The sequence below is a fragment of the Mandrillus leucophaeus genome, unplaced genomic scaffold (genome assembly GCF_000951045.1).
Source record: "Mandrillus leucophaeus isolate KB7577 unplaced genomic scaffold, Mleu.le_1.0 Scaffold48, whole genome shotgun sequence".
NCBI classification, from domain to species: Eukaryota; Metazoa; Chordata; class Mammalia; order Primates; family Cercopithecidae; genus Mandrillus; species Mandrillus leucophaeus.
In genome coordinates, this window is record NW_012105142.1 from 1,692,702 (window position 1) to 1,715,382 (window position 22,681).

Consider the following 22,681-nt stretch of genomic DNA (forward strand, 5'->3'; position numbering starts at 1 on the left):
GGTATTACTAATATTAATAGAATCAATGGAAAATGCATTTCTTTAACACTGTCATCTCTCACGGTGACGTGCGTCTTGAGCTGATTTGCAAATGTGGGGTTCTAAGTGGTGCGTGGTCGGAAGCAGTTAGCTCCTAATGTTATGCTGCCGCATGGGCTGCAGCCGAACCTATTAATGAACTAATCCCAGACTCTCCAGTGGATGCCGTCTGGCTCCTCCGCACTACACTTTGCATTTTAGCTAAAATCAACAACGTTAAAGAAAGGAGAATTTAAATGGCTTAGGCTGCTTATCTCCAAAATTAGACAGTGCGTTCAGGAACAACGAGAGAGAAAGGAGCAATGGGTGTGGAAGATTTCTGAGTGCGGGGAAGTAGATTTAAACTTTGCTCATCCTCCATTGGGCAACCTGCCCCAGTCAAACTTCGGCCGTGGAGGTCAAGGGCTCTGACTGTGTAGCCAGACTTCCTGGTCCTACCACTCACTAGCTGTGTTATCCTGGTAAATTACTGAGCCTCTCTGTACCTCAGTGTCTTCATCTGTGAAATGGGTTGGTGATGGAACTTACTTCCAAGGGCTTCTCTAAAGGTAACACAAAGGTTCATATTTTCAAAGTGCTTAGAAGTGCGTGGCCTGTGGAATATGCTGTCAAAGGACTTGTCATGCCAATTCATTTATTCTGCAAATATTTATTAAGTATCTGTCACATGCTTGGTAAAATTCTTAGTGCTTGGGATTCAGCTTGAGTAAGAAAAATTTCTTGGTCACGTGGAGTTTCTGTTCTATGTGGAACCATAAGAAACAGGTAATTTCAGATTGTAATAAGCATGTGAAGAAACAATCCATTTTGCTTTTTGTTTGTTTTGAGACGGAGTCTCCCTCTGCACCCAGGCTGGAGTGCAGTGGTGTGATCTCAGCTCACTGTAACCTCTGCTTCTTGGGTTCAAGCAATTCTCATGCCTCAGCCTCCCAAGTAGCTGAGATTACCGGCACAGGCCACCACACCCAGTTAATTTTTGTATTTTTAGTACAAACAGGGTTTCACCATGTTGCCCAGGATGGTCTTGAACTGACCTCAAATGATCTGCCCTCCTCGGCCTCCCGAAGTGCTGGGATTACAGGCGTGAGTCACCTCGCCTGGCTGAAATGATCCACTTTGGACAGAGTGGTCACAGAAAGTCTCCCTGAGCAGTGGACACATGAGAAGATGCCTGGGTGATTAGGAAGCTGTCTGTGTGCCAAAGGCCCATGGGTGGCCTGAGGGCGGCATGAGCAATGCTGAAGACGTGTGGGGTCTGGGAAGCTGTGGTGGGTGATGCCTAGGGCTGGGCCTGCCTTCCCTGCTTTGCACTTTCACCTTTGATTAGACAATCCCCCAGCAAACAGACACTTTTGGAGAGTTAAGTCAGGCTCTGGCTCGGGCTGGGGAGCTGTCTCATAGAATCTATGGTGAGGAAATTGTCCATTACCTTGGGGGGGACCCACCCAAGACATTTCTCTCAGGCCTCAGCTGCAGGAAAAGCAGAATTACTGCCTTTTCAGTTATACTGACAAGGTGCTCCTCACTGGGTTTTGTTTTCCTCTTTGCTTTAGCTCCACAGAAAGCTCAGGGCCACGTTTTCAGTGTCCCTGTGGGCACTGCATGTCCACGTGGCTATGTATGCACCTTGTTTATGGTTCCAGGGTGGACTTGTCTCTCCTTGTATTAGCCATGTTCCTCCATCTCTTCACTTCACCCTTTTGTGTCCTTTTGAGAAGTAGCTGAGGAGGAAAGAAAGGAAGGAAGGAAGGAAGGAACGAACGAACGAAGGAAGGGAGAGAAGGGCAGAAGGAAGGAAGGAGGGAAGGAAGGAAGGAAGAAAAGGGAGGAAGGAAGGAAGGGCAGAAGGAAAGAAGGAGGGGATGAAGGAAGGAAAGAAGAGAAGGGTGGAAGGAAGGAAAGAAGGAAGGAAGAGAAGGGCAGAAGAAAGAAAGGAGGGGAGGAGGGAAGAAGGGGAGGAAAGAAGGAAGGAGGGGAAGAAGGAAGGAAGGAAAGAAAGAGGGAAAGAAGGGGCTGGGCGCGGTGGCTCAAGCCTGTAATCCCAGCACTTTGGGAGGCCAAGACGGGCGGATCATGAGGTCAGGAGATCGAGACCATCCTGGCTAACACAGTGAAACCCCGTCTCTACTGAAAAAAAAAAATACAAAAACTAGCCGGGCGAGGTGCCGGGCGCCTGTAGTCCCAGCTACTCGGGAGGCGGAGGCAGGAGAATGGCGTAAACCCGGGAGGCGGAGCTTGCAGTGAGCTGAGATCCGGCCACTGCACTCCAGCCTGGGTGACAGAGTGAGACTCCGTCTCAAAAAAAAAAAAAAAGAGGGAAAGAAGGAAAGGAAGGAAGGAAAGAAAGAGGGAAGGAAGGAAAGGAAGGAAGGAAAGAAAGGGAGAAGGAAGGAAAGAAGGAAAGGAAGGAAGTTGCACCTGAGAATTTATTCACGAGTGAGACACTTCTGGAGTTAGATCCCGGAAGAAGTTCTGGTCTTCCACTTCCGGGAAGGTAGCTTAGAGTAGTGTGAAGACCCAGGGGGAGCTGTTGCCTGTGCTGGCCCTTTGGCTGGCAGACCATGGCAATGGATACCAGGGACCATGGCCGGTGTCTCTTAGAGCTGGAACATCTTGCTGTGTGTAATGGATTGTTACATGTTTAAAGGTACACACTTAAAAATTTAAAAAAAAGGAAACAGCGTGTTGCCAAAGGCAGGCCACCCACTTTATCTAGAATCCATTGAAAGAAGGAATGACAGCCAAAGATGGAGGTAAAGTTGACAGCATCCACTTACCAAGGGGTAGGTATGTTGGTCTCTGATGCTACACTGTCTTAAGGGACTTGCAAGTGTATTTTTCATCTCACATCTATTTCTGGGTGTCTTCTGACTTTGGAAGCTCCGTCATGTAAGTTCTTACTCCACTGCCTGTGTAGACAGGAAAAGGATGGCAGGAAGATGGAAGGGGCAACTGAGCCTGGCACAGTCCCTGGGGCTTTATTTTCCATGGAGAGAGCTTCCCCTAGAGCACCTCTGGGAGGAAAATGGCCAACCCTTGCCGAAGCTGGCTTTGATTCCCACTGGCTTCTGCTGAAAGAGGGGGCCTCAGGCTACCTCTCAACCCAGTTGGGTCAGCAGAGCATCGAAGGCCACCCAGTGGAAGATGGAGTTGAGGCTGGGGGATGGGGGCTGCACTGGGTGCAGGGTGCTCATCTCATACAGCTCCAGCTCACTGAAGACATGGGGTGTGTGCATTTGGGGTCATTCCTATTCTTCTGTTTTGGGTCATTTCAGCAAGCCCCGGGAGACAGCCTTCCTCAGACTCACCTGTCTATGTAGAAGGACTCATGGTTGTCCACCCACTACTGGAGGCATGGTATTTCATCTCCAACGAAGGAGAAATCACCCCCATTGGTCTTGCAGCCAATCTCCGCCGCCAAGGCCTGGGGAACTCAGAAACACCCAGATGAAGTTTGCATGTCTGAAGATGGGTCCATCAGCCCTAATTTGCACTGCATCACATTTGCAAGTTGCAAAATGGAATTTGCAATTGCTTTTCGGCAATGTTCAAATTAGCACTTCTTAGCATATTAATGAACTACCTTTTTTTTTTTTTCATTATGTGACCAATTTTAATGTAAATAGCAGTCTCAGTGCAAGGATTAGGTCAGTGTTTCATGGGAATAAAGTTCCAAAGCTTCCAGTGGAGGCCGAGAACTGACTTGTGGATGGGCATGGCTTTTGCCCAGCGTGACAACTCAGACTGTGTGGATTTTTCAGACTCCTTAGTCTGCCAGGCCGTAAGTCCCGGGTGAGGTCTGTGGCTCCTGGCTCAAGAGTTTGCACAAACCATGAGAGCGGTTGCAGACCCCGTGCCTGAAAAGGCTGGTGACTGAGCCAGCAGGGCAGGAGAGTGGCTAACACCAAGTATGTTCATGTCCATGCCTACAAGAGAGGTCACAGTGTAGGCCACCTGCAACAGATCATCCCCACACCTACAAACGGTGCAATTTCCTCAAAATAGGTCAAAATCAGCTATAATGGGTTCTGTGTGAATTTGTTTTCCTGAGATATTTTCCTGCGTTGATGCTGCCCTGGTCTACACCCTAGTAGCTGGTCTGGAGTCATAAGAGTGCATTGTCCATAACCCACCTGAGCATTTTCTGGAGCCATGTCAGGGTAAATTGAAAGGATCCCCCACTACAAGGATCTTGTAGCTCCCAGCCGTGAGCAGCTCAGTGATGGGACTGAATGCACAGAGGACAAGAGAGGAAATCAACAAACGGGGCTTTCAAACCTGTCCCGAGACCAGGGACAGAACTGCGCACCATCTGCCCCTCCACAGAGCCAGCGTTTGGAGAAATGACAGACCTCTCTGTGGGTTCCGAAACCACTGGAGCCAGATGAGAAACTGGAGCCTGGGGAGTCTGCCTGGGTGGTCTCTCATCATCTGTGTCTGACCCACTGGAGACGGTGTCCTCTGTCCTCTGGAAGAGGCGGTGACCCTTCCGCATAAGAATGACACAGCCACACCAAGATCCCACAGACAAGCATGGACCCCAGGTTTTTCCAAATGGCAGTGCTTTCTTGGGTCATTATTTGAAATGAACTGATTATCCATCCCCAGCTTGAATTACCAGGTAGACCGTATTTTCCTGCTGAGTGTACATTTGTGATGCTGTCCATTTCATCCTGCATAACAGCAATACATTCCAGGAGCTTCGGCACCTATTCTTTACTATCTATAGATGGGTGCGTGGGTGTGCTGATTGCATTTTAAAAACAAGAGTTTGTATATCTGCTGGATCTGGAAATAATCAGTAACTAAGGTAGCAGAGGAGAAAAAAAAAAAATCCAGCTCTTGATGAGTAATTTAAAAACTGTGAATACTTCACAGCTTGATGTATTCCTGAGGAAGGAGTCCTTCACTCAGTGCAGCCTGAAGTGCAACTTTTTTTGGAGACCCTGGGAACCCGGTAGGCATCATGGTACCGGGAGAGGAGGCTCTTCTGCCTCCCATCAGCCTTGTGATTTCAGAGGAGCCATTATGCTGTGGTCTGAATGGGGCTCCTCTAAAATTCAGGTGTTTTGGCCAATGTGATATTACTAACAGGTGGAGCTTTTAAGAGGTGATCAGGCCATGAGGGCAACTCTCTCTCTCTCTTCTGTTTTCAGAAACAGGGTCTTTCTCTGCTGCCCAGGCTGGAGTGCAAAGGTGTGGTCATAGCTCACTGTAGTCTCAAACTCCTAGGCTCAAGTGATCTTCCTACCCTGGCCTCCGAAGTAGACGGGACTACAGGTGCATACCACTATAACGGGCTAATTTTTGAATTTTTTGCAGAGATGGGGTCTCACTATATTGCTCAGGCTGGTCTCAAACTCCTGGGCTCAAGCGATCTCCTGCCTTGGACTCTGAAAGTGCTGAGATTACAGGCATGAGCCACTGAGCCTGGCTACTCCTTTCTTGTGAGTAGGATTAAGGCCTTTATGAAAAAGGCTTTATGCAGTATTCTACCGGCTCACCCTTCTACCTTCTGCCACATGAGGACATGGTTCTTCCCTCCAGAGGATGGAGCAGCCAGGCACCATCTTGGAGATAGACAGCACCTTCACCAGAAAACTGAACCTGCTGGCACCTTGATCTTGGACTTCCCAACCTCCAGAAAGGTGAGAAAATAAATTTCTGTTTTTTATGAATTACGCAGTCTCGGGTATCATTATAGTAGCACAAATGGGCGAAGACACTTTATATGTTTATCAGTCAATCCGTGAACTTATGATAGATTCCATAAACCTTGACTAAGATAGACTCCCTTATAGAGTCTCCAAAGGTCTCAAAAAAAAAAAAAAAAAAAAGACTGTATAAGTGAGTTTATCTTATCTTTTGCAAGAAGCCCGCGTCAGATGGGCTTGTCAAACCACAGATGAACTTGGCTCCTGTAACTAAAATTCCCAGGGGGTAGAGCTTCAGGTATAGCTGGATCCAGGGGCAAGAATGCTGTCAGCAGGCTTCAGCTCTGGTGTTCTCTGCCTTAACTCCATTTTCAGGCAGCTTGGAGTCTCTCTTTGTGGTGGCAAGATGGCTGTGAGCAGTACCAGACATTCATCTATCTTCTCTGGAACTTCAGTGAAAAGATTCTCTTTTTACACAAAGACCTGTTATTGAGTCGGGCTGTTCTGTATTAGTTTCTATCCCAACCCGTGAGCCAATCATGGTGGCCCATGGGATATGATGCCCTCATTGTCCTGGTCTGGGTCACTTGCCTGTCCCTGGAGCTGGGGGTGGGTTCAGCTCCACCTAAGACCACATGGATCGAGCATGGGGGAGGAGTGATTCCTCAAGGAAAATCGGGATGCTATTTCCAGTAAAAGGAGAAAAGCGGCTGGGCAGGCAAAAACAACAGATGTCCACCCCAACAGCTTTTCAGCTAACTACTCACAGACGTCCAGGAGCAAGTTATATCCAGAGAACAGAAAAGGAGGCTGATTCTACGGATTTAACTATTTATATTTTCTCAGTGAGAGGCTGGCCACAGGCTTGGGTTTCCCTTTAGACGGAGGCTGGTCACTTTCACCCTTTATTTGCAAGCTCGTAACATCTGCTGGGCTCACCTGAGAGAACTCCCAGCTTCTCTGGCTGGAGACTGAAGGGAAAGGAAACCCTCTTTTGTCACTGCCTAGGGATCAGGTCTGCTGCCTTCACGGCTCTTTCTGCTCCAGCCTCTGAGTGTCTGCTTATGGAGTCAGAGACCAGGCTCTACAAAGGGTCTTCCCAGAGGGCCATCATGTTTTCTAGTGTTCTTTTTCTGAGCCACAGCTGCACTCCTCTGTCCCTACAACCTGAATGTTGGCGCCTAGGCTGTTGTCTGGAACACATGACTCACACAGTGGTTATGGAGTCAGTCTCTCCTCCTCTAGCTCTTGCAGATTTAGCCATTTCAGGCCCCGGAAATGCTGGAGAAAGCCACACACAGCATCTCTCTCCATTCAGGGGCTGAGGCAGCTACAGATGGGAGACTTTGTTTGGTCTCTTTCTTCCTTCCTCTCTTCCCTTGCTCTTTCTCCCTCCCTCATTTCCTTCTCTTCTCACCCTTCCCTTCCTCCTCTCCTTAATCTCCTCCCTGTGATGGATCCTGGAGGGAATCACTGGTGCCCTCTGGGCCTCTTGGTTTCTAAGTTATGTCTTTCCATTTTCTCTGCATGGGACTGTAGGGTCTGAGGAGGTGGAGACGAGAGAGCTGGGAGAAGCAGGTTGGAGGCTGCCCTCCTGGTATTTGAACTCCACGTCCCCCCACAGCCTCCCTCGGGAAGATCTGGAAGGTCTAAGGGGACAGATTTTTGTTGCACCTTGAAGGACGCCTTGGCTGGTTCAAGCCTGGAAATGCTCCACGTGGGGTCATCCTTCTCTCCAGGTGTTCAGTCTCTCATCCCAATTGCCCGGCTTCTCTCATCTTCCATTTGCCTTCCCCTCAGAGGCCGGGCCAAATCCCATGAGGACAATTCATAGGCAGGGAGCCGTGGCCACCTCCTTCCCACTTATTAGGGCAGAATCGCTCTGACGAAGCCGCAACAGCCCAGCTAGTGCCTCATTATTTTGGGCTTCATTGAAATGCACGGCAGAGCCATCCTCAGTACTTTATGTACTAAACTTAACTACAGTAATGTATTCAAATCATTCTGAATTTATCTAGCCTGAGCATCTTTTTTTTTTTCCTCTTCCTCCTCCTCCTCCTCCACATATATATTTTTTTGAAGACAGCAAATGTGCCTTTTGAAACAACAGCTTAGGGCCACCTATTCTGCGTGGAAGGGACAGGTGGCCCCTTTCTGTCTCCATTGTCCCCTCTCTCAGCCAGGGTCATCCAGTGCTTACCTGATGGCCGTGGCATTTTGGGACCCATAGTGCCCCTTCTGGCTCCCGTGTTCCACCTTCGTCATTCCTTCCCCACGTCCCTGCCATTGCTGGGAGGTGAACTCTGGAGTGGGGGTGACCTGTGAGGCCCAGATATCAAATTCCTGCCCGGGGAGCCAAAAAGGTGGCAACACCTGGGGTAATCAGAAAGGCACTGATGAGAATGAAGGAGTGCAGAGGGCAGAAGAGCCCAGGAAAAGGATATTGCCTGGGAGGTAGGAAATGGGTTCTTCTCTCCAGTTTGGTCATTTTCCTTCTGTGTGGTTTTGGGACACTCTATCCTCTTCTCTGGGGCTCAGTTTCCTTCACAGTAAAACTTACGGTGGTGAGGATGGTGGTTTTGAGCCAGGTCAGGGGCTCTTAGCTTGGAGTGCATGCATGAGCTTTGGGGTGGTCCATGAAATTGACATTGTAAGCAACATTGCATTATTATCTTTTTGTGGTGGAGAGAAAGTCCATCACTTTCATTGAATTTCCAAAAGGCTCTTAGCTATCAGAGGCTAAGCTCTCATATATTTACAGGAGCCAGGGCGCCATTCACCTTCAGATGCTTTTGTTCAGTGTCCTGGTTTTAGAGATGGGGCCACCGAGGCTCAGAGAGGCGACTGGCAGGTGCTGTGTGCCATTCTGATGGCGATCCCCGAAGGCAGATCCAGGCAGGGATCCAGGCCCAGAGAGTTTGGGAAGAACCAACTGGACTCTGTCTTAGAACCTGACCTCCCAGAGAGGTATTGGGAAACCCAGGGGAGAGGAGAGACGTGGACATAAGTAAATCAGGAACCACACATACACCAAAACTTTTGGCAAAAGTAAAAACAACCGCGTGATATTGGTTAGTGACAATCGTTTGATGTGGGTTTCAGCCTGCACCTCTCTCTTCCAGCATCAACATGGCGGCTCTGGTCCACCAGAGGGAGAGGCTATAGCTGAGGACACGTGGCAGCTCCTGGGCCCTCCTCCCTCTGGCTGGAGACTGGACTCACTGTTCAAAAAGCGTCTCGTTTCTGTGGCACTGGGCATCTCCCACACACTCTTCCGCTCTTCAGTGTCTAACTCTTGTGGCTACGGTCAGAAAGTAGACTTCCTCGAGCTGATGGAAGAAAAGAACCCCTGCTCTTCCCTTCCCAGGTGGAATTATTTTGTCTTCCCTTTGTTTGCTCCTGTGGGATTTGCTCCTGCTTTTTAGCTGGAGAGAGACCACCATTGGGTCATACTCTGTCCTGGGTGGATCTGTCATCCTGTGTCTTCTCTCTCGGGGCTGGGGAAATGGGTGCATGCATGAGCTTTGAGGTGGTCCATAAACCTCTTGAAAGTGTAAGCAACATGGCATTATTATTATTATTATTATTATTATTTTGTGTGTGCGTTGGGCAAGGGAGAAAGTCTATTGCTTTCATTGATTTTTCCAAACTTGGCTATCAGAGGCTAAGATCTCATATGTTTACAGAACCCAGGGCCCCATTCAACTTCAGATGCCCCATTCACTTTCAGATGGAAACAACTGAGCCTCCATTCATCTTTCCTGGACGCCTCCATAGTCCAATTTGTAAATGGCCCTGCAGTAAATACCCCATGGGAAGTCTGCAGCTACAGGTCAAATTTGGTCCCAAGCAGAAAATTCTGAACCTCAAATAAGCAGTTCAACATTCCTGTTTGCCTAGAAAACATGTTTCTCCATAGTCTTTGCCCACTAGAAAGACCTTTCCCAGGCACCTGTGCTTAGTATTTTCCCCTAATACTCAGCTAAATCGGTGCTTTCACTCTCCAGTCATGGAGGGAATATTAATCTAGAGTTGCTTTTAAACATGTAGTTAAAAGAGAGAATTCTGCTGTCTTTCAGAAAGGTAAAGACAAGCTTCCTTTGGTTATGGAAGTGTTACAGGATACCAACACTTACCCAACGTTAACCTTTGGGTTGGGGATTTTCTCACTGTAGTCCCTTCTGTGGTCGCTGGAAAGATGTTACAGAAAAGGGGTCCCGATCCAGACTCCAAGAGAGGGTTCTTGGATCTCGCGCAAGAAAGGATTCAGGGCAAGTCCATCGAGTAAAGTGAAAGTAAGTTTATTAAGAAAGTAAAGGAATAAAAGAATGGCTGTTCCATAGACAGAACAGCCCCAAGCACAGCTAGTTGCCCATTTTTATGGTTATTTCTTGATGATTTGCTACACAAGGTTTGGATTCTTCACGTATTCCCTTTTTAGACCGTATAGGATAACTTCCTGACATTACCATGGCTTTTGTAAACTGTTGTGGCACTGGTGGGAGAGTAGCAGTGAGGACGACCAGAGGTCATGGCGGTGGCCACCTCGGTTTTGGTGGGTTTTAGCAGACTTCTTTACTGCAACCTGTTTTTATCAGCAAGTTCTTTACGACCCGTGTCTTGTGCCGACCTCTTATCCTGTGACTCAGAATGCCTTAACAATCTGGGAATGCAGCCCAGTAGTTCTCAGCCTCATTTTACCCAGCCCCCATTCAAGATGGAGTCGCTCTGGTTCACACACCTCTGACAGAAGTGTCATCCCATGCAATTGAGGAAGAAGTTCTATGTGCTCACCATTAAATACAATTTCATAATGAAAATTTTGTCTTATGAAGGTGAAACTTTGAGAACCTATTAGAATTCTCATTTTTCTATGCATGGCAATCAAATGACCTTCCTATACTGCCACATAAAGTATAGATTTAAAGTTAAATGATCCAGTCAGTCATTTAACATTTTCTTAAAGAGTAATTTCTTCTATAGCTATAGATGTTTACATATGGTTTTCTTTTTGGTATTTACATTTTAAGAATTGAAGAAAAACTGACGTTCCTTTTTGGAACTGTTTTTTAATAGCCTTTGTTTATTTTTAATATGTGGCGTTCCAGGCCCTTGCTCTAATGATTTTTTTCACACTGCATAGATAATTAAATTCATTCATTTTCCCAGCTGCACAATTCCTTTAAGTAAAAAGTTATGGGTAATAACACCTCTTATGTTCAAAGTACAGAGGAGAAAAGGGCAAATCAGGATCTTTCTGTCGAGGGGAGTTACACAGTTGAGCAGGTCATGGGTTAGGGCAAAAATCTGTGTACACGTTCTCAGGTATTCAGGTCTTCTTAATTCATAGATTAGGACCCGTGGGTTTTGATTTTCTGATATTGAAAAATATGCCTTTTTCCCCCTTTATGTTCTAAAGATGTAATTTATCTCCTTATATCCTGCTCAGTTTTGTAGTTCATAATTTGTAGTAATAAGTGTCATCAAAAGCACTGAAAGTGTTGGTTTCTCTTAAATGATTGGAGACTGTTTGCATGCTGTTACCAACTCGCATATCTATAAGGAGGGCAGTAAAAGTGAGCTGAGATATTTAGTGACATAAAAAGAACCATGTAGATTTGTGAAAATGTAAAACTGTGATCATGGAAGAGGTTCATGAAGTAATGAGAGAAATGCTTCGTCCCTGGGCTAGTGATTCACTTGTAGCTTCTGTAATTTCATGGATGCTATAAGGATTTGGTTTTTACACATTTTAATTTAGTCCAGAGATGTTCCTATTTTAATTATCCATACACAAGGGCACAGTATCTTTCTACGGTTATTGCTATACGTTACATTTATATATAGCAATAGCAATTTGAAAAAAAAAAACAAAAAAACCACAACAAAATGCTTTCACCTAGATGACCAAAGGGTTATACTCATTTGTTTTAATGACACTATATGGACCTTTGCATTCTTAAACAGGATTTTCGAATACACGAGATGCAAGCACTGAAGGATGTGCACGCAAACAGATACCTGTCAGAGAATAAAAAAAGAATGTGTGCATGCAAACTGATACCTGTCAGAGAATAAAAAAAGAATGTGTGCACGTCTCCCCTTTCATGAAGGATTTGCGGGTGCTTTCGTGGCAGCCCCTGAATGGGGGGTGCCTGGAGCCTCTTGCTTTTCTGTGGAAATCAGAAGGCATTGAATCAGGGAATTTGAGAGCAAAGGGATTCCCACTGAGCCTCAGTGATCACATTTCAATATCTGGAAATCCATTTGCAGGAATGTGACATTTTAACTATCATATTGGACTCAGTCTATATGCATTAGCAAGGAGCTATGAGATAAAAAAACATAAAAATAAATGCACATGCCTAAATATATATCTATGTCTATTTAGTATCTGTTTATAAATATAGATGTATGCAATGTATAAAAAGAATAGTCTGATGAAAGCACATGTTGACAAAAACTGAAATGTAAATCACCCAGGTCACACACGCTCTGCTGCTGTGAAAGGCTGATTCCCTAATGGCCAGGGGGTAATTCTTCCCCCTTCCACGGAGAACCAGCGAGCGGAAATCCGTCGCGTTTAAGCGAATCTCCTGCAAGCCCTTCTGACCTGGGAGGTTGTGGAACTTCCTGCTGGCTGAGTCAGAGCTGGTCCAGCTTCTCGGGCAGCCCCGCACGGATGCCTGGGGGACCCTGCCCGGAGGCAGGGGACTCAATGTCACAAGCTCAGAGGGTCACTTCTACTAGTAAAGACTTTACTCTCTGGCCAGATGACCTGGTCCCACAGCCCAAGGGAAAACATCGTGCAAAAGGTCCCCTAGCCCACCCTGCTCGGGACACAGTGACCTTGGCCTGAGCTTGCTAGTCCTGTCTGTTGAATGGCGTGATGCTTGGCTTGGGAGGAAGGAGAGGAATTTAATGGTTTGTGTGAGTGTCCAGGGTCCTTGGAGGAAGGGCTTTTCCCAGGGTCGTTCACACAATGAATATCTGGGGGGCCCAATCTACCCACAGATGTATTTTGCTTGGTTCTCAGATTATTTGAAAAAAATTTGAATTTGTCGCCAGTATTTAGTAATTGGAGATTTCACATAATTATCTGGAATTCTGGTTTCATTCAAATGTTTGGAAGTGCTGGGAACACTGGGTCCTTACCACTGTGCAGAACAATTGATTTCTCTGGATGGTGCAGACACTCCCCAGGCCTTTGCAGACCCCCAACTCCTTGTTATCTCCCTGGCCCTGGCGGACATCTGACTTGCCACTGCAGGTGCTTCTGCAACATTGGTGTCACTGGGGGCCTGTGATCCTTGTTTTCTGGGATAGTTCAGCCACTGCTTTATGCAGCCTTGCCTCCCCTCACTGTGTGACCCACTGAGGTTTGTTACAAGTGACAAGTGGGCTGCAGAGTGTCAGCTACGTCGCTCGAAGGTGGAATCTTGCACGCGACCCGCTGGGGCAGTGTTCTTCAGCATACATGCAAGTCCTCTCCTGAGAACACGATCCTCCTAGACGTCTAGAAGGACCACCAGGTGCAGAAGAACCAGTCCTCAGAGGCTGATGTGTAAGGGGCTTACTGTGCAGCTTCCTCGCGCTCTGCGACAGCTGGGGTTGAGTGTTGAATCCACACACCTGCCTCAGCTAGGAGCACATTCCTGTGCCATTTAAAGATGCTGTCGCCTCCAAAACTGGGACTTGCCGAGGTCTGGGCTCTCACCCTGCTGCAGTTCCCAGTGAGTTAGTTTTTCTTTTCTTTCTCCCCCAGTAGTGGTAAGATAGGTGTATCTATTGGTATGTGTCTCTGTTTTGTGTTCTTGCTAGGCACAGCAGGATGGAGCCCCAGGCCAAGAAAGCTAAGGTGGGGGTCTCCATTCACTCTCTTCTTGTCTGGCACAAGGGAAGTTGCTGCAGGAGTGAGGGTGGCGCCGTGCAAGGCTGTCCCCACTGCTGGGACAGAGCTCAATGGCCCTGTTTACCCACACCCTCCCCCTTCCTCTGTTGGACTAGGAGTTTCTTGAGGACAGGGCCTGTCTCATTTTCATCTTTGTGTCTAAATGCCTGGGTGGATAGATTCATGGTGAACTGGTTCCGTCTTTTCTATGTATCTGGGATGGGAAGTTGCTAAATTAGCATGGCTGCTGCAATACAGCAGGTATGGGAGGTAGTTTTAGAAGCCTGGGCTGGAGGAGGTGAACCAAGAGGGCCATGGGCCTGCACTGGAACTTTGACTCTGCCACTTCTCAGCCATTTTCTTACCTAAATGAAGGAGGGGCTGGGTGAGATTTTTAAGGATACTCTGCCTGTTGAACTTCTTTCTTTCCTTTTCTTTTGTTTTCTTTTCATTTCTTCTCTCTCTCTCTCTCTTTTTGAGACGGAGTCTCGCTCTGTCACCAGTCTGGAGTGGAGTGGTGTGATCTCGGCTCACTGTAACCTCCACCTCCAGGGTTCAAGCGATTCTCCTGCCTCAGCCTCCCAAGTAGCTGGGACTACAGGCACCTGCCACTGCGCCTAGCTAGTTTTTGTATTTTTAGTAGAGGCGGGGTTTCACCATGTTGGCCAGAGTGGTCTTGATCTCTTGACCTCATGATCTGCCTGTCTCGGCCCCCCAAAGTGCTGGGATTACAGGCGTGGGCCACTGTGCCCTTCCTTCCTTTCTCTTCCTCTTCCTCTTCCTCTCCTCCTCCTTCTTTTTCTTCTCCTCCTCCTCCTCCCTTCTCTTGTCTTCTCTTCTCTTGTCTTCTCTTCTCTTCTCTTCTCTTCTCTTCTCTTCTCTTCTCTTCTCTTCTCTTCTCTTCCCTTCCCTTCCCTTCCCTCCCCTCCCCTTCCCTTCCCTTCCTTTCCTTTCCTCCTTCTCTCTCTCTCTTTCTTTCCTCTCTCCCCCCAGCTTTCTCTCCTTTCTCTCTTTTTTTCTTTCTTTCTATAGGGTCTCCCTCTGTCATCCAGGCTGGAGTACAGTGGCACGTGATCATATCTCATTGCAGCCTCAACCTCCTGGGTTCAAGTGATTCTCCTGTCTCAGCCTCCCAAGTAGCTGGGACTACAGGCGTGCATCACCACGCCGGGCTATTTTCATTTTTTATTTTTTGGAGACACAGGTTCTCACTATATTGCCCAGGCTGGTCTCACACTCTTGGCCTCAAGCAATCCTCCCACCTCAGCCTCCCAAAGCACTGGGATTATAGGCATGAGGCACCACGCCTGGCCTGAACCTCTTCCTTTCTTTTCTCTCTCCTCTACCTGTGTTGTCTGTCCAACACAACTGCCAGATCTGACCCTGGAACACAGTGTTACTTATTCATTGATTGATTGGAACACCATTTTTTGTTTTTTTTGGGATGGAGTCTCACTCTATTACCCAGGCTGGAGTGCAGTGGCATGATCTTGGCTCACTGCAACCTCCACCTCCTGGGTTCATGTGATTCTCTCGCCTCAGCCACCTGAGTAGCTGGGACTACAGGCTCTCGCCATCAAGCCTGGCTAATTTTTGTATTGTTAGTAGAGATGCAGTTTCGCCGTGTTGATCAGGCTGGTCTTGAACTCCCGACAAGTAATCCGCCCCCCTCAGCCCCCCAAAGTGCTGGGATTACAGGCATGAGCCACCACGCCTGGCCTGGAACACCATTTTCTTAAGGGTCTCTGAGACCTAACCGTGGTTTGAGCTGGAGGTACTGTCACGTACCTGTCAGCGGGCAGCAGTGCCTGTCAGAAGGCCACAATGCCTTCGTTATCAATAAGACTTGCCATCCTGAGACTGTGTGCACACTCTTCTTTTCCTGCCTTCTCCATGAAGCAGCCATACCTGGACCCCGCTGCAGGTGCTGTTAGTGCCAGGACTTTGCCCCTCTCAGAAGCGGGGGCTGACGTTCCCAGAAGTTGAACTTGGATTGACAGCTGGCAGGTTGTTGCTGAGATAGTGGTCACTGGAAAGGTGCACTTGACCCAGACTGGTTTTGGTTTTACTGGAAATCTGTATTCAAATGCTCTGGTTTCTGTTCATTGTGTCTAAAGAGAAATAAAAATTAATTTAGCATTTGAGACCCCAGTGAGGACAGAGCCTGTCTCATAACAAGCTCAAAAGGATCTCCATTCTGACCACACAAGAAGAAGATTTTGAGTGAGTTTTGAGGGGATACACAGGATAAGGGAACAAAAGCCCCTCTGGCCTAAGAGGTTAGGGTGAGAGAACGGTAGTTTCCTTAAATATGCCTATAATGCAGCGTTTCTGAGAACACGGAACTGGAAAAAGGAAATTACCAGAATGCCTAGGATGAATGAAATGATTCTTAGCTGAAGCTCTTGGAAGAAAGGCTTTTTTTTCTTTTTCTCAGTGTTGAGACTAAAGGCTTGTTCCTACAAAGGTGTCAGAATAGAGGGTGGCAGGTGCATCTCCAAGGGCTACAAACTCAGGTGACTGCCCAGGTCAGGTAGGACATATGCGTGGGTGAGCACAGGAAGGCGGGGTGCTCCTTGGCCCACGCTTGTGTATTCCTGGCTGAACCCTACCAGAAGAACAGAAAGGGTAGTAACCAAGGGACGAAGAGCCAGGCACAGTGTGCATCCCTGGAGGCTCACATATATACACATCTCTGCCTTACGCACCCTCTGCCACCTCCTTCCCCAAAGTTTTTGCTGCTTAACTATGTCCAAGTCCCCCCCGTTCTGTAAGAGCTAAGAATTAACCTTGAGTTGATGTCCCTCTTGCTGTGCGTTGCCAGAAATTGATGTATATTTGACTCCCTGCATGTCCTACCCCAGTGTACATTGACCAGATTGTAACATCTTTGATGGGAGGCTGTTTCCCTGCTCCTCCCTGCCATTGTAGCCAGGGCTGGGCAATACAGGGAGTATCCACGTATCTTTCTTTGTGGGTGGGCTGGTGAGGTCAATGAATCTCCGAGGTCTTGCAGGCCTGGGGTTCTCATTGCAAAGGCCATCCAAGACAAACAGGGAACTTGTTTTAAGCATATTGCGCGGAATTCGAAGCAAACGCTGGATCCAAATAGTCAGAAAGGTGGTTGGGGCTTCAGGCTTTCCAAACCCATCTGTAGAGTTGTATGATTTACTGAAATACAAGAATGTTCTGTTTTTACTGCTCAGAGCTCCCAATACCCAGTTATTTGTTTTACACATTTTCCCCATTAGAAAATGAAACATAGCAATTAGAAACCAACCCAGATTGTTCTGCATTTAGGGGTTTTCACATATCTACTTGATAATTTTGTATCTGTAGCAGTTTGGGCATAGCAGTCTTAAAGAGCCTTGTTTGGATTGTTGGAATAATGTTTTCCAGTTCAAAGTAACTGTTAGAATGGTAAAAAAAAAAAAAAAAAAAAAAAAATTGCGTGGCAAAACTCAAGTCTATTAGCCTTGCCGTTCACACCTGCAGTTTCTCTAGTTTCTCTGTATCCAGGTGTGGGGTTAATGCAAGCACCTCGGGTATATTTTCCGGGATTCTTTAGGAAAAGAGATAAAAAAAGAGAGAGAGAGAGAGAAACCCAAGATGCCTAATCAGAAATTACCTTACTGGTAGTAAAACCCAAATTCATGAGAATGTATAAAAATAGATTTCTTTTAAATGCCAGGGAAGAGATTTGGAAGCGTTTTGGCAGATTGGGATGCATGGACCGACCTGCGCCAGGTTCTTCTTACGTTAATAAATATTCATTTTGTTTTTTTGGGGGGGAGTCCAAGTACTAAGCAGAGGGTCCTTGTTGTAGAAGTGAGATCTATTTCCACAGTGAGAAATTTGAGAAATTCGAATTCTTAAATACCAGGTATTCTTTTCTAAAAATGTAACTCTTTCCTCGCAATTCAAACGGTGCAGGGGGACAGCTGCTCCTGGAGATGGATTCAGCCACGGCCTTTTCTTCTCTCGTGCAGCTAAGCCAAGCCAGGTATGAAAACGGTGCTCCCTTCCCCTTCTCAGACATCTTGTTTTTCTTTCTTGGACACACAGAAAAAGCTTCATTCAATATTGATAGTGTTTTGATACATTAAAATTGAGAGCAAGTCAGAAATCTTATATACAATGTACACAGATATCAGTTTTTCCTGGTTTCGCCATTTTTGACCAAAAGCGTCAATATTTTACAGGGATTTCTTTTCCCTTCAAAGCCTGCAAGAAGTCCAATTCTCACAGAATGCATGTCCAGTTGGTACTGAAACGGTTCCCCCCAACATGTCTGTGGAGATCGCGTTATTAATATTATTTGAAAAAAATCTACTTACCACTTGTGTTCAATTTAGCAAATTTGGAGCTCGAAAAAAAATCTCAAAATGATTTTCCTTCATCTGGCAGAGAGTAACATTGTTCATAATAAGTAAAAATAAATGTTTTGCCATTCTAACAAATAATGTAAATAAACTAGAAGATATATTTCAAACAATATAGTTCATTTAAATTTATTTGAAAGACAAGGTAAAGAGAGAGAGAAAGAGAGAGGGAGAGATGGAGAGACAGACCTAAGTTGCAGCTGTTCCAAAGATTTCGGGTACAAATGTTCTTTCATTCCTTTGCATGATTTTGATAAAATTAGGTCAAAGAAATGTTCATTTGAAAACAGTGCTTTGTCATATTATCTACAACACATGTCTAGCAAATTTATGAATCCAGCATTCATCTGCGTGAAGTTTCAAATCCTAATGAATGGTTTAGACAGCATTGTCATCAATTTTCCGCAGGTGCAGCTGAGGCAATCAGTCAATTCAATCAAAAGCCTCCGTCAACTTGCGTGGCGCTGTCATTTTTTACATTCGGATTGCTGAAATTAACAAAAACGATCCCTCCCTGAATGCCGTTACACCCCTCCTGCCTTTGGGTGGCGCTTTTGAGCAACGCTTTGCCGCTCGCCGTGCTGCAAGATCTCGCAGCATTTTTTTTAACTTTATACTAACATAATATTTCTTTTGTGATATTATGGAGATAAAATTGCACTGTGTGTTTTAACACACATTACAACAACCTCTTAAGGCAAAAAAGTAAATTCATGCAAATGAGTTATAGAAAGTGAAAAAGATTTCTTGTTCGGTGCGATGCACGGTGGGACCCGGCGCTGGGAAACACTCCAATTGCCAGGTTCTGAACTTCCTCGTCCCTTCTCCTGTCAGGCTGTGCAATAGATTGCAATGCGGGCTCTCAACTTTGGAACTGTTGCTTTAAGATTTAAGAACCAGGCCACCTGGTTGCCTTTATCTTGTGTTTCCTCTGGGTTTACCTTCCACTGCCTTCCAGCAGTCTCTAGAAATCTCCAGGGTGGGCTTTACTGGTGTCGAGAGAGGCACGTTTTATTGCAACCTGGGTGATGAGAATTCTCTTCTTATCATTGCAAGCTATTGAGCTCCTTCTCTTCAAAGGGTTAACTCCTTCAAACCCTGCCACTTACCTTAAAAGAGTTAAAGATCCTAAGAAAGAAAAGCTTTGGCTTTTTAACTCATTGACAAATAACATTGTTTCCAAAACTCTGTGATCTAAGGAGGATTTCAGCAGTGCCAGTGAGGTAAAGAGAAAACTGCAAGAGACACTCTGCATATGGCGAAGATGAACACTCCTGTCTTCTGTCTCCTAAGAACATTACCAGGTTCCTTCTAAATCTTTAAAATATATGGACAGACAGAAAGCACTTAGCATCAGTTTCTCCATGATGAATAGAGTTAACCTTTGTAGTTCGCCAAAAGTCAGTAAGTTTTTCTTTCCCATTTGTTTCAGTTGAGCGACGAGTAGAAATGCAGGTAGGACCAGATAAACTCACATTGTCTTGGCCTTTTTGCTTAATGACAGCAGCCGACTGCAAAAGAGACGTGCTAATATTAACTTATTTAAATAATCAGGTTACATGTAGTGACAGACAGATGCACTCAAATTTATTAAAGTGGCTTGAAAAATATTTAGATGCCTTTCCTTTGCAGACATCATGAATGGTCAATTGCCCCAACATTTCTGTGGCTGCATTAAAAAATACACTTGGTTTCTAGAAGAATGCAAATTCCAAGGAATATAATAAAAATGTTCTTTTAAATAACTAGTTATGTCACTTTGCAAATAGCTTTGATGTAGCATTCCTGCCTGCATAAAGTTGAAGCTACATCTGTGTCAGCCATACCTGCGTTTATGATACCTTCCCTGAGAGAGCAATTAGGGGCTGGTGAGGGCTGGAGTTCTAGCTAATATTTGAAACTACATGTGCGTCTGCAAGCTAAAGGGGAAAAAAGGACTGTGATCATCTGTGAATAGAGAAAAGAATTCTAACAACTCCTACCTTTTAGACACTTGATAAAAAATGCGGTTGGGGGTGCCTGGAGAGTCTCAAGGGAGTGGCTTTTCCGCTGAGAAATGAAGACTGCCACATAGCCGCCAGCCGGGCTTGCTATAGGAAGCTTACAATTCGGCTCTCTTCCATGGAGTTTGAAGTTAAATGGTCCTGTCTGTTTCTTCTCTTGTTTGTGTCACTTGTTAAAGATGCCTTGAAATGCACCATTATAGTTTCTTTTTAGTTGATTGTAACAGAACTAAGCGAGTCATCTTGCATTTTGGCTACCTCTAATTTCCTATAAGGGCCTATGGAATAGATCTTTTCTTTTCTTTTCTTTTTTTAATTGCCCAAATATAAAAACATTTGACTTGCTATTACTCTTAATGTAACTGTAGATCTTGTAATAAAAGGTGAAGTGAAATTGAGTGTCCATAAATCAAGCAAATGAATGTACAGAAAAGAACTAACCATACATATAGTCAAAAATACGTGTAGCCTTAAAGGAGATGCTCGGCATTGTGTGTGTGTTTTAATGTTATGCTTTTCATTAGGCTGGACTCTGTTGTACAGGGAAGACAAGTATTTCCGTATTTGAATTTTTCTTTCTCTCTTCCAATCCAAAAGAGAATTTCTTTTGTTGTTGTTGTTGTTAGTTTCCTTCTGAAAGGGAAAGAAATTAACATTGCTTTCCCCCCATGAATATATGTGGTGAAAAGCTTGCAGGGTGTTTTGACGAAGCATGCAAAATGTTTTATTAATCAGAGTAATAGAGTAGAAATGAAGGCAGTACGTCTTTAAAAGTGCCTGGGTGTCCAGGTACGCGGGGAGATCCGTAAAACCGTTGACCAAGCACAATGTACGTAGACAAATGTCTTCTCATTGTGTGATGCGTGAAGGCCATGATAGATGGCTTCTAACAACAAAGCGTGGCCACAGAGACAAAATTAGTGTTGTTTTAATTACCAGTGTCTGTAATGTTATCTATCCATAACTGCCTGAAATAGACCGTCACAGAGGGTCAGAAGGCGACCCGAGCTCATACTTCCACACGCAGCTTCCTTATCGGTTCTGGAGTTGTAACAGCAGTGTGCTTAAAAAAAAAAAAAAAAAAAAAAAGAAAAAGAAAAAGAAGAAAAGAAAAAGTTTAATTCTTCACTTGAAACATTTATTTATAACAAAAAAATTGTTTCTTGTTTAAGGGAAGTGCCTTTATCTTTTACTTTCAAAGCAGATCTTATTAAATGCTATTTGGAGGTCAGAGTAATGGGCAGAAAATGGGACTGGCCTTGACATTCTTCAACGAAAGTTTACACTCTCGGAGCGGTGTTTTTTGTCAGTCACAAATAGCATTATGACACTAATAGGAAAGAAGGTTCTTTATTTTTGAAACCTCCTTGAGCTGAGATGGGCTGCTCTTCAGACATTAGTAAGTGTGTATATTGTGAAGATGAAGTATCCCTTACTTTCTGAGCTTGCGGGAGATGAAAGATAGGCCAGTTTTTGAAAATGGCCTGCGTGGCACATGCTATAAATGAGCAGGGAAAGCAATCGAGCTAATAGATTACAGTAATTATCCAATCTTTGGCTAGTTTGTATTGGCAAACTATAAATACAGTACACATTAGAACAAGGTGCTTTCAGAATGTACATGAAAGGTCATTGTAATTTGCAAGTCGCTAGTCATTAGAATATGCTAAAAACCATTGCTTCAGGGCTCAGATTTTAATGATGAATACATTGATTATTAAGTAGCAGAGGAAAAATGTACAAGAGCGGCTGTGGTGTAATGATAGGTCGCTTTATTTTGGGAAGGAAATCAACTCAGCTTCAGAATGCAGGCATTGAGGAATATAATTGCAGTGAGGAAAATTCCTCAGAGGAGCTTGGCACATATTAAAAGCAAAAACTTGAGACATGTTTGTGATAAGATTACTAATAAATCTCTGGTAAGTCTTAGACTCCTGACAATAATACAGCAACAGAGTACTTCATCTTCTCCAAGCTTTAGAATTTAAGATCAGTCACAAACAATCTAAATTACGACTGATACTAGGCAGATGCAGTACTGGACGATGTTGCTTGTCATAAATCTCTCGTTCCTTATATGCAAATTAAACTCCATTTTAAAAGATAATTTTTCACATGGTGATCGCCTTTATTTGTGAAACGCTGGTGATTTTTAATGGGGAGAGAGAAGAAGCCAGGCTCTACATCCGGGAATGATTTCGTGCAAGAGGGGAGGCAGGAGCCTGTCATCTGGATGCTTCGGGTGGGGCACCTTGACCGGCTTTGGAGAGAAGTTAGGGACCAAGTTGGGCCTAAATACAGCCACGCTGTGCCTAGAAGCTGCCTTGGCTGCTGGCTGCAAGGGGAAGTCCCTGAGTTGCATCTATGTTGCAAGGCTTTCTGACTTTTCTATTTCAGAGGGGTGTGCCTGTTTCTGCTTTTTCTGGGATGGAGGCATTTTCTCTGACAGTCACCCGCCTCCTGCCCTCCTCCTGCCCCGTTCTGTCTCTGCTGAGGAGTTTACCCTCTGCCCCTTGAACCTCATTTCTCCTAGCTGGCTATGGGCCGAAACCCGGAGTAACTCCTCACACGGCTGTCCTGGATATCTTTGCCAAAAGAAGTCAACACGGAAACGGCCTGTAGTCCTGAGTCTGTCTCTTATACACATCTAGATGTGTATAAGCTAACAACTCCTACCTTTTAGACACTTGATAAAAAATGCGGTTGGGGGTG

The 22,681-nt window shown here is 45.4% G+C and overlaps 1 long non-coding RNA gene across 2 annotated transcripts in view; it reads right to left on the minus strand.

Moving 5' to 3' along the window:
• Positions 1 to 11,608: 11,608 nt before the first annotated feature.
• Positions 11,609 to 22,681, minus strand: part of LOC105550352 — a 24,822-nt gene continuing 13,749 nt past the window's right edge. The window contains exons 4-5 of one of the 2 annotated variants that reach the window (XR_001007696.1): positions 15,471 to 15,695; positions 11,609 to 11,714 (exon numbers count right to left, since the gene is read on the minus strand). This is a non-coding gene — a long non-coding RNA (uncharacterized LOC105550352). Of the gene's footprint in view, positions 11,715 to 15,470; positions 15,696 to 20,881; positions 21,033 to 22,681 lie in introns of those variants that run through there. The other variant, XR_001007697.1, reaches the window with a different exon arrangement.